The sequence below is a fragment of the Crocuta crocuta genome, unplaced genomic scaffold (assembly GCF_008692635.1).
Source record: "Crocuta crocuta isolate KB4526 unplaced genomic scaffold, BGI_CrCroc_1.0 scaffold435, whole genome shotgun sequence".
In the NCBI taxonomy this organism is placed as follows: domain Eukaryota; kingdom Metazoa; phylum Chordata; class Mammalia; order Carnivora; family Hyaenidae; genus Crocuta; species Crocuta crocuta.
Window position 1 is genome coordinate 865,702 of NW_027530980.1, and position 14,785 is coordinate 880,486.

The 14,785-nt window shown below is 32.5% G+C and overlaps 1 long non-coding RNA gene across 1 annotated transcript in view; it reads left to right on the forward strand.

Annotated features, from left to right (window-relative positions):
• LOC144236531 (uncharacterized) overlaps window positions 1-14,785 on the forward strand; it is a 118,589-nt gene that overhangs the window by 97,338 nt on the left and 6,466 nt on the right. Inside the window, exon 2 of the long non-coding RNA XR_013336599.1 lies at window positions 10,164-10,252. This is a non-coding gene — a long non-coding RNA (uncharacterized LOC144236531). The remainder of the gene's footprint in view (window positions 1-10,163; window positions 10,253-14,785) is intronic.

Consider the following 14,785-nt stretch of genomic DNA (forward strand, 5'->3'; position numbering starts at 1 on the left):
ACCGGGGGTGGGGGGGGAAGGGTGGTATACTGGACCCCCAAGCTGGCTCCTCAAAAACCAGGGGAGAAACAGATCCACTTCTTCTCTGGAGGTGGAGTTTCTGGTCACCAGGCTCATTTCTTACTTTTGACAAAGCTGTCAGTGTTCTGGGTAAAACTTTCACCCTAATATTCTAATATTAGAATACTCATAGCTAATATTAAAATATTAGAATATTCATTGATAATATTAGAATATTCATAGCTAATATTCTAATAGAAACCTTAAGTCATTGAAGTTGGTCATAAAATGAATTTAGTCCTTCCATTCTTAAGAACTGATTTTACTAGATTTTCTGCATAATTCTATATTTGTTAATTAAATCTGTAGTAATACAGACATAAATTATGTTGTTTACTTACTGCTTCACTATCTTCATAATTTTTAACAGATTTCACAGAGAAAGATTTGTGCTATTTGAATAGAATAGGCTGAGTTTCAGGCCATGTGACTTCAGCTCAGGTCATGATCTTACAGTTCTTGGGTTCAAGCTCCGCATTGGGCTCTGTGCTGACAGCTTGGAGCCTGGAGCCTGCTTCGAATTCTTTGTCTCCTTTCTGCCCTTCCCTAACTTGCACTCTGTCTCTCACTTGCACTCTGTCTCTCTCTATCTCAAAAATAAACATTAAAAAAATTATCAAGTTAAGAGATTACTGTTGATGTAGCATGATTAACTGAACAATAGACTTTATTTGGATTTCACCAATGAGGTTTAGTTTATGGTCTAGGATCCAATCCGGAATTGCTTTTTTCCTCATCTTCCTTTGTTAAGCAGAAAAATACTTCTGTCATCATCCCCAGCCCCACTCCACCAAGATATTCATGTCTTAATGCTTAGTAACTCTGAATATGTTACTTTATATGATAAAAGAGATTTTGCAGTGATTAAAGGCATGATTGAAGGTATAGACCTTGAGATGGGGACATTACTATTGATTTTCAAGGTGGGAACATTCTTTCCATCGGAATCCCTTAAAAGTAGAGAACATTTTGTGATTGTCAGAGAGAGATGTGAAAATAGAAGGAAAGTCAGAGAAATGTGATGTTGCTGGCTTTGACTCTGGAGATAATGGGCCAACAGCCAAGGAATGCAGGCACCCTCTAAAAGCTATGGTCATGGACCTCCAGAAAGAGATTCAGTCTTAATGATACCTTTTTTTATCCCACTGAGTATGGCACTGAACTTTTGATTTGTAGAACAATACAATAATAAACTTGTTTTGTTTCAGGTTACTAAACTGTGGTAATTTGTTATGGTAGTAATAAAATTCTAATTAGAATTCTCCAATATATTACAGTAACTTTGGTATTTCATTATATTTCATGGCTGACATTTTTTAAAGAGGGAAGTTCAATTATTAGAGGGTTTCTCAATTTTTTTATTTTTTTTTCTACATTTTTTTGACATTCCCCTGATTTTTGGTCTTTCTGCTCAAACTTTGGGATCAATGAGTTCTACAAAGAATTTTTAACTCCTCCTGGTGAAAAATATAGATTTAGGCAGTGGGTGTACTAGGGTGTAATTCTAGATTTTAAACTGTAGAAGAAATATTTCTTTAATGATTTTTACTGTTAGTGATCCCAGAATGAATTTTGGGGTAAAGAAACAATTTACACAGTAGTTTATTAATAAAATCAAGTTGAATTTTATTTTCTTTAATCATTCATTTTTATATTTTCATTACTCTGATATTTAAATCAGAAACCAGTTTTTACTGTACTTATTATTATTGTGCAAAATGACCATAATACTATAAAAATGAGCATTCAAGAAAATAGTTATTATTGCAGATCATTATTGATGATTATATTTTAAAGCAAGGTTAAATTAAAGCATGAAAATCCTAATGTAAGAGAAGGGTAGAAAAATAAAATTAAAGTTGAGTATCAAAAACTTTTCCAAGAAACTGTGATATATTGTTGTTCTTGAAGAACTTAAATCTTGGACAGTCTAGTTTTACTGTTTTTACTAGTTTTTACTAGGGCCCTTGGTAATTTTACTCATTGTATCAAAGGTGTTTATGATGGTGGCCTAAGGATTTAACATCCTAAAATATGTCTTAGCTTGGGGGAAAAGACTTGAGTATTACACAACACAGTATGTACACACCACAATTGTAAAATTTATGATCTATACTAAACATTTTAAAAATTTGATTTAAAATCAACAATATAAGTTAATTTTGTAGGGTACACTCTTATAGATCTAACTTGAGACATGTCTAAAATTTAAGAAAAATAGCCCCCAAATTTCCATTTTTCTTTTATGGTTTAGACAATGTAGATATACTAGTAATGTACTAAAAAAGACTTCTCAAATCCAACTACTTGCCTTTATTTTAGCCTATGGTATATTTTAGAGAACCATCAAATCCTAATTTCTTCTAGGGGGAAAAAAAACCACAACACTATCTTATTTCATTAGTTATCTCCAGAATTGAGAGTTGAATGCTCTACGCATGAAATAATTTGTTTCAGTTAACTGTAATGTCAATATCACTTAAATACTATAACTTTAAACATGTTTTGCCAAAGTTAGTTCAATAAATATCTTTTACCTCCATGTATTCTTATCTGTAGTATAGTTAACTTGGTATTGCTTTAAATTAATTTCTCAAATCTGGTGCAGAATTAGAATGCACTAGATAACAAACAAAGAAGTTTTTTCTCTCTTCTGTGAATAAAGTACAGCTCAGAGAAATATTTTTCCATGCTTTGTATTTGCCCTAAATTGAACTACTTTCATGTTTCAATGGGTGCTCTGAATTCTCATGTACTTTTGGTTGGATGAATATACCCTTCTTATCCTATATACATGTTCCATTAGTTTATTAAAGATGTGGTAGTCATAATTTAAAAAGGCTTAATTTTATTAGATGAAACAGTTTTAATGTTTTCAGCCTCAAAAATCAGTTACAGCATCACTCAGCACCACTGTGCCTAAGGTGACTACATAGCCTACCATATACAGTAGAACAATATTGAGAGTGAAAGGGGATAAATGACTCTGGGACAAGTAAACTTATATACTGTCCAAGCACATCAATTCAGATGATCATGCTACACATATGCTTCTTACATAATTTAATTTTTTAATGTTTATTAATTTTTGAAAGACAGGATGCAAGTGGGGGAGAGGCAGAGAGAGAGGGAGGCACAGAATCTGAAGCAAGTTCTGGGCTCTGAGCTGTTAGCACAGAGCCTGATGTGGGGCTCCAACTCACGAGCCCTGAGATCATGACCTCAGCCAAGTCAGAGGCTCAACCAACTGAGCTATCCAGCTGCCCCATAGCCATCTTTAATATTTTTCAGATTAATGTTCTGATAAAGACATACACTGATTTATATAAGGGATCAAATTGTTTCAATTTAGCATCAAGACTTTTTTTTTTTATAAGAGTGAAGCTCTATCAGAGTTGCTCTCTGTGTTAATCAGTTTTCTTCTATCGATTACCAGAAACTATGTTGTTCACAAGACACCTATGTGTTTTTCATTTAATTGTCAAACACATATATCATGTTTACATTATTGTATTTTTTTCAGATGGCAAAACCAGAGGCTCAGAGGATTTGTCTAATTTATAAATCTTCTGGTAGAGCAGAATTTCAGATTTGCAGCCAGGTCCCATATTACTTCAAGTATTTATTCACAAATACCAGAGAAAAATTAGTATATATATTTTATATTTTAGGTTTATCTTAAATATGTTTTTGTTTCTCCCATTTGAAGCTTATTTAATACTTTGTTAATGCCATACACAAATTCCCTGAATATTAATTTTTCAAAGAAAAAGATATGTTGGTTAATAGATTACATTCTAGAGTCTGATTTCTAGGATCAGAATGACTCTGCTCCCCACAAGTGTATGGCCTTGAGAAAATCACAACCTCTCTGTCATGAATTACCTCATTCTGTGAACCCGTCAAACAGGGTCTATAATTGTTTTGAAAAATAAATTAGGTAATGTAGGTAAAATGTTGTTATATGTTAAGTTAGTTAACATAGGCGAAGTATTAATCATTACTATATTTGAATTGTTTTAATGTTTATAAAATATGAATTTATATGTGCTCTATGTTTATGAGTACTTCATATATGTTTAGAAATAATATATGCTCATAAGTATATCCCTTTATATGTTTATATACATATATAAGTAACTGTATATATAACTGTATACTTATAACTGTATAAGTAACTGTAAACAAATATAAATATAAATAGGAATCATTTATATTTATACTTATATAATATTTATATTTTTTACATTTATAAAGCATAATAGTTCATAATAAGTCAGGAAATATATAACAAATACTAATCATTGCTACATTTTAGTTATTTTGTTCTTTAATTATTAGGAGAAATTCTATATGATCTACAAACTTAGCAGTTTCACTGTAGTATCACTTCTGCATTACTGATAAAATGTTAATAACAGATCTTTCAGAGAATGGGGCAAGGAGAAAATACTGTCCTTGACTTAGATGTTGTGATAATTTACATATATGCTTTGTTAAATCTTTATAGCCCTAATTAATTTCTTATTCCTTAAGATATGATTTCATTAATCCCAATGACAATATTTTAAAAATACACAGTGTAGAACATTGCCCTTTAGAAAATTGTAATAAATTAAAATATCCATTGGTTATACTTTTTCTCCATGGTTCTTATTAGCTCAAAACAAAAACATAATCGTCATCATCACAGCTATTTTTATTGACTGCGATATACCCTTCATAAAAATTTTCAGAGTTGGTGTAAAGTACAGGTAAAACAGAAATAAAATAAAACTTGATATGTAGGGTGTCAAGTCAATTGCCCAAGCTTAGAGAAGTACTGAAGGTATAGCTCTGATGTAAGCCCGTATCTACTTGGCTTTCAAGCCTTTGGTCTTTCCACTGTACTAATGTTCTTCATAAAGAAAAGTTTGCTTGAGAGTGGGAGAGAGGGGCAAAGAGAGAGAGAGAAAGAATCTTAAGCAGGCTCCACAATCAGCACAGAACCCAAAGTGGGCCTTTGATCCCAAGACTCTGGGATCCTGACCTGACCCAGAATCAAGAGTTGGATGCTCAACTGGGTGAGCCACCCAGGTACCTCTCGCTTATTAATTTTTACCCTTGACTTTAAAGAGTAGTTCTTTTTCTTTACTCCTAGTATATCTCTTATAAATTCTTATTGTAACTTAGAATATACATTACATGAATAACACTGTATGCAGAAATTAAAATACTTATAAAGTATATAGGACAACCATGTTTTTTATTTGGCCTAAAAATATTAATGTATCAGCTCTAATAAGTAATAATTAGAATGTAATGACTTTTCTCATCTTTTTAGAGCCAAGAGATGTTTTTATTTATATAAGAGTTTTGTATATCACATGTTTATTGAATAAGTGATTTGTTTAAAAGCAAAAGTTTGTGGAAGATTAAGATATTTTTCTTAGCTGCGAAGTGGAATTCCTATAAATGGTTGTATAAATGAAATAAATGTTACTAACTATAATTTAACTTTATTTAGAAAGATTCAATAGACTATAATCTTTGAAATTTTATTAACTGTAGAGCCTCTGAATTAAGAGATATTTTCTACAATTGTTAGCTGTGTGAGAAAATTTACTTAAACTTTCTGTACCGAGTCTTCCATCCATAGCATGGGAAGGATAATTGTACTGGAGAGGCTTGTCGTAAGAAATAAAAAGTTAATTCATGTAAAGTACTCAAAAAACACTACATGTTTTTGTCCTTTTTTTTTCTTTTAAATGTGATATAGCATATGCCTTTGTAAGGCTTTTTTAAAATAGGTATTCATTAAATAACCTTTTAATGAGGTTAGATTGCTTGAAAACTGTTGGCATTTTGAGTGTGCTTCAATACTTTTCCTTCTTGCTGAAATGGTCCCATTTTCTAGAATTGTGATTGTCATACAAGGAGAAAAACATTGTCTAGTCTATCATGACACTCATGCAGTCAGTAATGGAGGAAGTGGTCTACATGTCATGGTGAGGTGCTTAACTCAGCTCTAGCTGCGTCTAGCTCTCTACTGCCTCTAGCAGTATCCACCACACAATATCTCTGGAGCTGATATAGGTTTCTTTAATGGAAAGAGTTTTGTGTTGCCAGATAGTAATGTTAACTCTTATCTTACTAATGTCAATTCACCTATGTACCCTAGGAAGTTGCTGTGTTTTTATAAAAGCAATTGACCTTTATCTCTCGATATGATCGAATACAACTTATATATATATATATATATATTTTACAATTACTGTTTCTCTACTTTTCCTTGTGGTTTTGTTCAGTAGTCAACCTGGAGTTTATGGCACAACTAGAAGGCCGTACACAGCAGTATACTGCCACTTTAAAATGTTTTCTCCTAAAGTTACTGTAAGTTACATTTGAAAGGACTACCCAAACATGGTTATATTTTCAAGGCCTTAATCTACCCATAGGCTTGGTCTGAGATACCAAATTTCTCTGAATGTGCTGAATTCAATTCAATTTTTATAAACCCTATTCATTGTCCATTTGAGATAAGCCCAAAGACCTGGAAGAATTTATGCAAGATATAAACAGTGAGGTAGTATGCATTCCCTCTGTGCAAGAAGGTTAAAATGGAGAAAAACAATATCCCTGCAAGATAAACATGAAACTTATTAAAAATGAAGACCATATTAATTAAGTACAAGAATGAGTACAAAAATGAGTATATGTATTTTAAAAGAATAGCTGATAAGTTTTCTTAAAGAGATGGAACTTGGAGTGGACATCAGCATGTGCCAAAATGCTTCAAATCACATCAATTTCATCTTGCTTTTAATATATATTATGTAATAATTTTGACTTATTTTTGCTGCCAAAGAAGTATTCTATACCAACCTTTTGAAAAATAATCAATTATTCTTACTGGATTCAAGTCCAGTTGTACTTTTTCTTTTAAATGTAATATTGAATAAAAAAATAGAGAAAGAGGAGATCCAATGTAAATTTTCTTCATGAGAATTATTAATGACAATTTTTATTCAATAGATACAAACACTATTCAGCTTACAAGTTTCATTTTTAAAAAATTTACTACTATAAAATTGTGTAGGTATTAAACAGCATTGTGCTTTAACTGAATGGATATACCCCAGTTTTGTTTTCTTACCGAACAAGGACATCTTGAATGTGTTGTATCTTATAGATGTGGTTGGTAATGGATTTATTTTCATGTTCAAAATACCAAAATATCCCCTTATTAGGTGGTATTCAATACCACTTAAAAGACAATATTAAGTTATTACAAAAATCTGTGTATTCATAGTCATTATTTAATCAATGAAAGATTTTACCCTGTCCCCCCTCACAGTTGCATCCCTTAAGTTCTCTCTTTAGCCTTCAATATTTCCTTCAGTAACCCTATAATTGTTAGAAATAATATTAATATAAGATTGAGTGTAATTTCTCCTAAACCTTTCAGATTAGGAACTCTGAAAAAATTAATAGGTCTATTATATTTACAAGCCGGCTTACCGGACTTTCTTAGCAGGCTCTCTCTGCTATTATTCTTGCCCCTAAGTGTGTTAATTAATTCATCATTCTTTTTCTGTCAGCTGTCTGCACTGTTAGTTGAAGATTTCCAAAATGCCTGAAGGGTGCACTGTCAGCTGCAGATACCTGAGTCAACATGGTAATATCAGTTGATTTCATTCTAGGCAGTACACACACACACACACACACACACACACACACACACACACACACACACACACACACACACCTGCACACAGTATGCCTTGTAGAGGTACTTGGCACATTTCAAAATATAACCTTTTGTTACTGCATTTAAATGCCTGAAGCAGCACAGAATTTTCACAATAATATTTCTGCCCCTCAATTATTTTTTTAATTCTAAAAGTTTTGGAACCAATATTCCCTAAGAGTCGCATTTAAAAAAAAATACACTCTTAATTCTCAAAATACTTGAATAGATTGCTAAGACATTTAATAGATTGTTAAGGCATCTAGTCTCTGCATTGTCTCACTTTTCTGTGCACTTCACCGTTCTTCTTATCTGAAGCTATACTTCTTTGGGAAACACATTCAGTGAATCAGTACGATGTATCATAAGGCACATCTTATTGATTTGAAATTTAAGTTAAAAAGTAAACTCTGATCTGTTTATGGTATAAAAAGAGGGAGAGATGGTAGATGGAACCAGACACATATTGAAACCAAAGAAATTCAGGGTCCAAAAGCAAGTTAAAGTCTATTGGTATCTCTACCTTGTCCCGCCTCATAGTTTCATCCCTTAAGTTCTCTCTTTAGCCCTCAATATTTTCTTCAATAACCCTATAATCAGTTAAATGGACAATCATGCTAAACATACACAGTTATGGACTGATTTGCTTCTATCCTTGTTTACAGTATTTTCCTCCAGCAATGGCTCAAATCCATATCTGAGAATATTAATATACACAACTCTGAGAATTTAAGTATCTGACCATTTGCTATGATTTGATTAAAATTAGTTAAGTATTGTTATGACAAGTAGGGCTTACTCTAGGACCCAGGAATCAAAGGTCCTGTTTGTCCTACTTGATATCAACTCCCATGGCAAGAAATATGAGAAATTATATTAGCATGTCTCATGGTTTAGTCAGTGATTCATGTAAGTAAATCTTTTTTTTTAAATTATAATGTGGATAAAGAAGTAATATTTGGACAAATATTTGGATAATAAGCTCTGTAGTTGTACGTACTACTATGTGAAATACCACTTTTTGTGGATTCAGAATCTTATACTCACTAACTGAAACATATAAAGCCTGGAAATCAGAACCATGTTTATCTTGATTTTATATAGTGTTTCAGTTATAAATTCAGAGATTTAATTTATTATCTCATATATTTGAGAGCATAGTCACTTCAGTCTCCCAAACAGCATATAGAATGTATCTTTCTTCATTATAAGCAGAAAGTTTTGGACAAGAGTATATTGGGAGATTAGATCACCTTTAAAGTATTAGCAAGGGGAATAGTCAGAAGGGGAGTTCAAGCTTCCAGATTTGGAGTAGCAAGCACAAGCAGCAGGATCTAGGGCAAGATGTGCCATGTGCCAAAGAAGAAAGCAAACTGGAAGTATCCTCAACAGGAAACCAGATCCAAAGCAAATCAAAAGTAAGAACACAGACCAGGGCAGAAACCAGCATCAGGGGAAACCCTTAAATCCCCATATTTCAAGCACGTGTAGGCTAGAGATGAAAATCCCTAGAAGAGAAAAAAGTACTCAAGTGTCTGAAATTTGTTTTATGCTGACTGATGTTTCCTCCTTTACTAATTCTGACTTGTATGTTTATTACTAGAAGTTGAGTCTGTCTTTCTCTTTGAAAGTTTCTGATCTGTGATATCATAGTAAAGAATAGGTTTTCTGTAATCTTAATGCAAAATGGTTTACAAGAGGAATCTAACTTGTTCAAAAATGCCATATGATTTTACTTATATGTGGAATTTAAGAAAGAAAACAAATGAACGAAGGGAAAAAGAGAGAGGGATTCAAACCAAGAAACAGACTCTTAACTATAGAGAACAAACCGATGGTTACCAGAGGGGAGATGGATGAAATAGGTGATGGAGATTAAGGAGTGTACTTGTTGTGATGAGCACTGGGTGTTGTATGGAAGTGTTGAATCACTGTATTGTACACCCAAAACTAACATTACACTGTATGCTAACTAATAGAAATTTAAATTTAAAAAATCATTGCCATTAACAATGTATCATTGTATCAGCCTTTAGTTGGAATGTTCTTGTATATGTTATGTATGTTTTACATGAACGTTTCTTCAATTAAATTCATAGATGTATGGCTTCATTAACATGTATTTTACAAGCACGAATCATTATATCTGTTCAGATGTGATTTTATTTTTCTTTGATGGTAAAATTTTTGTTTCCTAAGCTGGGGAAATAGACATTAATGGCATAAACAACAAAAGTTGTTACTCAGTTCATATTCTGAATGAGTTATATTCAAGATCATACCTACGAAATATCTTAGAAATGATTTTAATTTAAGAAAGGTTCATAATTCACTTTTTGAAAGTATATCACTCTTTTTTTTTTCTTCTTTTCAGAAACCTGTGCTTTTTCTCAAGGTCATATAGCTCTGTATCAGATAGCAACAGAGCTTCAGCAATAAGAGCAGATGCCATCTTAGATTAATGTAAGTGAATTTTTTTTTTGCAATTTTTATAGTTTCTCTCCTTTGCACCCATTTTGACAGGGAACAATGTTGGGTTCAATGCCGGATGCCCTAGAGGTGCCCTAGAGTTATTTTAACGAATTCAATTTGCTTTGCTTTTCATGTAAGAACAGCTTTTCTTTTTAGATATTTTTGAGGTATAGCAGAAAGTATTCTTACATAAAATGTTTTAAAAAGTTTACTCTGTATAAACTTTCATTATAGAATCATAGAATTTTAAAACTAGAGACTACAGAGATCATCTGTTCCAGGCTTTTCAAGGCTTATGATGGTAGAAAAAACTCTATTTACCACTCATTTCTGTTCTTTTTTTTTCTTTATTAAGTAGTGATTCTTGCCAATTTTTCCCACTTCTATTCCTTCTTTATGTCAGTAGTGGAGAGTTTAACTAGTTTTCTTGTTTGTAATATATTTTGAATTACAAAACACTGGAGTAGTCCAACTTTTTATTTTGCAGATAAAGAAACACAGGTACAGAAAGTTTAGTAATTACCCAAGAGCACACACGTACCTGGTAGCTGAGGAAGACCTAGAATTTCCTAAGGGTTCACAAGTCCAGAACCCTTTCCCGCACGAAACCCTTACTCTGTTTCCTTGCTGTTTTTCTTTCCTCACAACCTTTATAATTTCTTGATTGAAGAATTCTGGTTCACCCCTGTCCATTTTTCTTCTTTGTGCTTGCTATTTGATTTTTATTTGATTTTTATTTGCTTTCTTTTTAATTTCAGTTACTTTTCTATATTTATATTTCCAATGCCAGAGTCCATATAAATGCTAAATCAAATTATGATTCACATATTATTTAATGCCTCAATTCCAGTTTTTATCTCTGGTGTCCTAGGTGATTTGGACACTGTCTTTCAAGCAGTTGTGTGCAATGGGACAGAGTTAAAGCTCTAGCTTCTCATGCAGACTCTCTGGGTAGAACTCTGGTGTCTTTATTTAACATATAATCTTGTTATTAAGCTGCTCTGTTGCAAAATTACCTCATCTGTAAAATGTGCATAATAATTTTACATGTCTCATAGTTTACAGTGTTAAATGAGTCAATATGTGTAAAGTGCTTAGTACAGGGCCTGATACATAAGAGCATTTAGTAAGTGGTAGTGGTAGCTGTTGTTAAAATTTCCTCTTGCTGTTATCATCTAGCCACACTTACTTCTATTATTTGAACATTCTTTTCTAAACTAACTTTCTCTCTCTCTCTCTCTCTTCCCCTCTCTCTCTCTCTTTCTTCTTTCTTTCTAGAGAGTGCAAGCATGCTAGCTTGAAAGGAGCAGAGGGAAAGGGAAAGAGAGAACCCCCTAGGGTGGATCCAACCCAACGCTTGATCTTGCAACTGTGAGATCCTGACCTGAGCCAAAATCAAGATGGAATGCTTAACCGACTGAGCCACACAGGTGGCTATTATTTCCTAAGCTTTTAACTCTCAAGATTTTACTCTTCATTTAACTTTCTTATTCAAGTGCTTCATGGGGTTGCCATCTTCTTGACTTAAGATTTTCAATTTATATGTTAATACTCAAAGAGATCTTACCTGATCCCAAAATATCACATCCACTTTGTTTTTGTCACATTAAAACCTTTTTGTTTTCTTCATATCAAATTTTAGTACTTATGTTTTTGTTGGTTTATTTATTTATAAGCCCCTTTATGTTGTGCATTCATGAGAATGATAAATTGTCTACAGTAATTCCAACTCATTAGAGTAGCTTAAGAGTAGCTATTCATTACCCAAAATGTATAAAGAACTTATAAAACTCAACACCCAAAAATAAATAATCTAATTAAAAATGAGCAGAAGAAAGAATAGATGTTTTTCCAAAGAAGACATACAGATGGCTAACAGCCATATAAAAAGATGCTCAACATCACTCATCATCAGGGAAATACAAACCAAAATGATGAGATATCACCTCACACCTGTCAGAATAGCTAAAATTAACAACATAGGAAACAACAGAGGTTGGTGAGGATGCAGAGAAAGGGGAGCACTTGTGTACTGTTGGTGGGAATGAAAACTGGTAGAGTCATTCTAGAGAACAGTATGAAATTTCCTCAGAAAGTTAAAAATAGAACTACCCTGTGATCCAGCAATTTCACTACTAGTTATTTACCCAAAGAATACAAAAATACTGATTTAAAGGGATTTGTGCACCCCGGTGTTTGTAGATATTTATGATTATCAACAATAGCCAAAGTATCGAAAGAGCCCAAATGTCCATCGATTGATAAATAAAGAAGATTTGGTATATAGATACAATGGAATATTGCTCAGCCATCAAAAAGAATGAAGTTGTTGTGTTTCCAGTGACATGGATGGAGCTAAGGAGTATGATACTGTTAAATAAGTCAGAGAAACACAAGTAGCATATAGTTCCACTCATATGTGGAATTTAAGAAACAAAACAAATGAACATAGAGAAAAAAGAGAGAAACAGACTCATAACTGTAGAGATCAAACTGATAGTTATCAGAGAGGAGATGCATGGGGAAGGTGGGTGCAATAGGTGATGGGGGTTAAGGAGTGCACTTGTGATAAGCACCAGTGTTGAATCACTGTATATTAACTAATATTACACTGTATGTTAACTAGCTGGAATTTAAACAAAAATTTAAAGAGTAGCTACTCAGCATCAGAGTTTGAATAGCATAGAATAGTAGACCTACAAAACTGCTGTCAAGTGAATGAGATTATTGTTATTTGTCTTCTAAGTATTTTCCTTTAAAAGTCATCAGTTTATCAGATATTTGTAGATCTCTGAAAAATGTAAGTAGAAAGGTGAATAAATATAGATAATTTAAGAATCAAGGAGAATTATTTGAAGAATCAAGACAGATAATAGAATTCATTTCCAGAAGAATGATTTCCCTCTCATTATTTAGTATGGCTTCAATAATTCTTTATGTTGGTGTCTGGTACCTAGCCTTGTTTGACTTGGCAGTGAAGTAAAAAAGTACAGTGAGATAAACTTCTTTTGGACTCTGCACTTGGATGTGTTTTTACTGAAGATATTAGAATAATATCCCCAGTGAAGATTTCACAATATGTATACAGACACAGAAATAATGATTAATAGCATTACTTAAAAACATACAAAGTGAGATGTACATTTTATGAGTTCAGTAAACATGTTGATGGTGTGAGTGAATGAATAAGGTGGACTAAAAAGCAGAATAGATCTATTTCACCTAGATATTCTAGTATTTTAAAGAACTATAATACTTTTTTTTCATAATAATTTGTTGTCTACATTTAGAAGTATATTTGCTTCTAAGTTCCTAAATATGAACTATGCATTTTTATAAATAAGGGGTTCAGTTGTGTGTTGAAATATTAGGTATAAACAAAATAAAGTGACAAAAAATGTAGAGTAACAACTATATGCTTTATCTGTTATATGAGACATTGGATTTTTTTTTAATAACAAAAATCATGAAGCCTTGGTGTTTCCCTCTTTGATAGATCCTTTGCTTATTTGCCTTATTCACATATATAAAACATAATCACATACCTTATTTCATATGACAAAATGGTAAAATTAACTTTCAATTCTATAGGTTTGTTATTTTCAAATTTCTTTGCTTTACTGATTTTTAAAAATTTTAGTGTTTCATTTTTAGTTTGTTAAACATATGATATTTTGTAATTTTTATTATAAAATGTTTTGTTTGTATAATTTTTATACAAATAATTTAACCTCCCAAAGTCATTAATAATTAAAGTGTTTACTATTTTTTATATATTTTTAATTTTTTTGAGAGAGAGAGAATGAGTAGGGGAGGACAGAGAGACACAGAATCCAAAGGAGACTCCAGGCTCTGAGCTGTTAGCATAGAGCCTGAAGAAGGGCTCAAACCTGTGAACTGTGAGATCATGACCTGAGCTGAAGTCAGAGGCTCAGCTGACTGAGCCACCTAGGCACCCTGAGAGACCTGGTTTTTAAAGTATGGGTTGATACTTTAAGATTACAGAATGCACAGGGATGCCTGGGTAGCTCAGTCGGTTAAGTGTCCAGCTTTGGTTCAGTTTATGATCTCATGGTTTGTCAGTGCAAGCCCCACTTCAGGCTCTGTCTGACAGCTCAGAGCCTGGAGCCTGCTTTGGATTCTGTGTCTCCCTCTCTCTCTGCCCCTCCCCCATTTGTGCTCTGTCTCTGTCTCTCAAAAAGAAATAAATGTAAAAAAATTTAAAAAATAAAATAAAATGAGTTTCTTGTAGGCAGCATCTAGATAGGTCTTTATTTTTTTCTTTTTAATAAATTCTGACACCCTCTGTCTTTTGATTGAAGCATTTAGTCCATTTAGATTCAGGGTACTTATTGATAGATACCTATTTAGTGTCATTTTATTACTTGTTTTGTCATCATTTCTGGAATTTTTTTAAAAAAATTTCTTTCTAGTCTTTGTCATTTTTGGTCTTTCCTGCCCACTCAGAGTCCATTTATTTATTTATTTATTTATTTATTTATTTATTTTAATTTTTTAAAATTT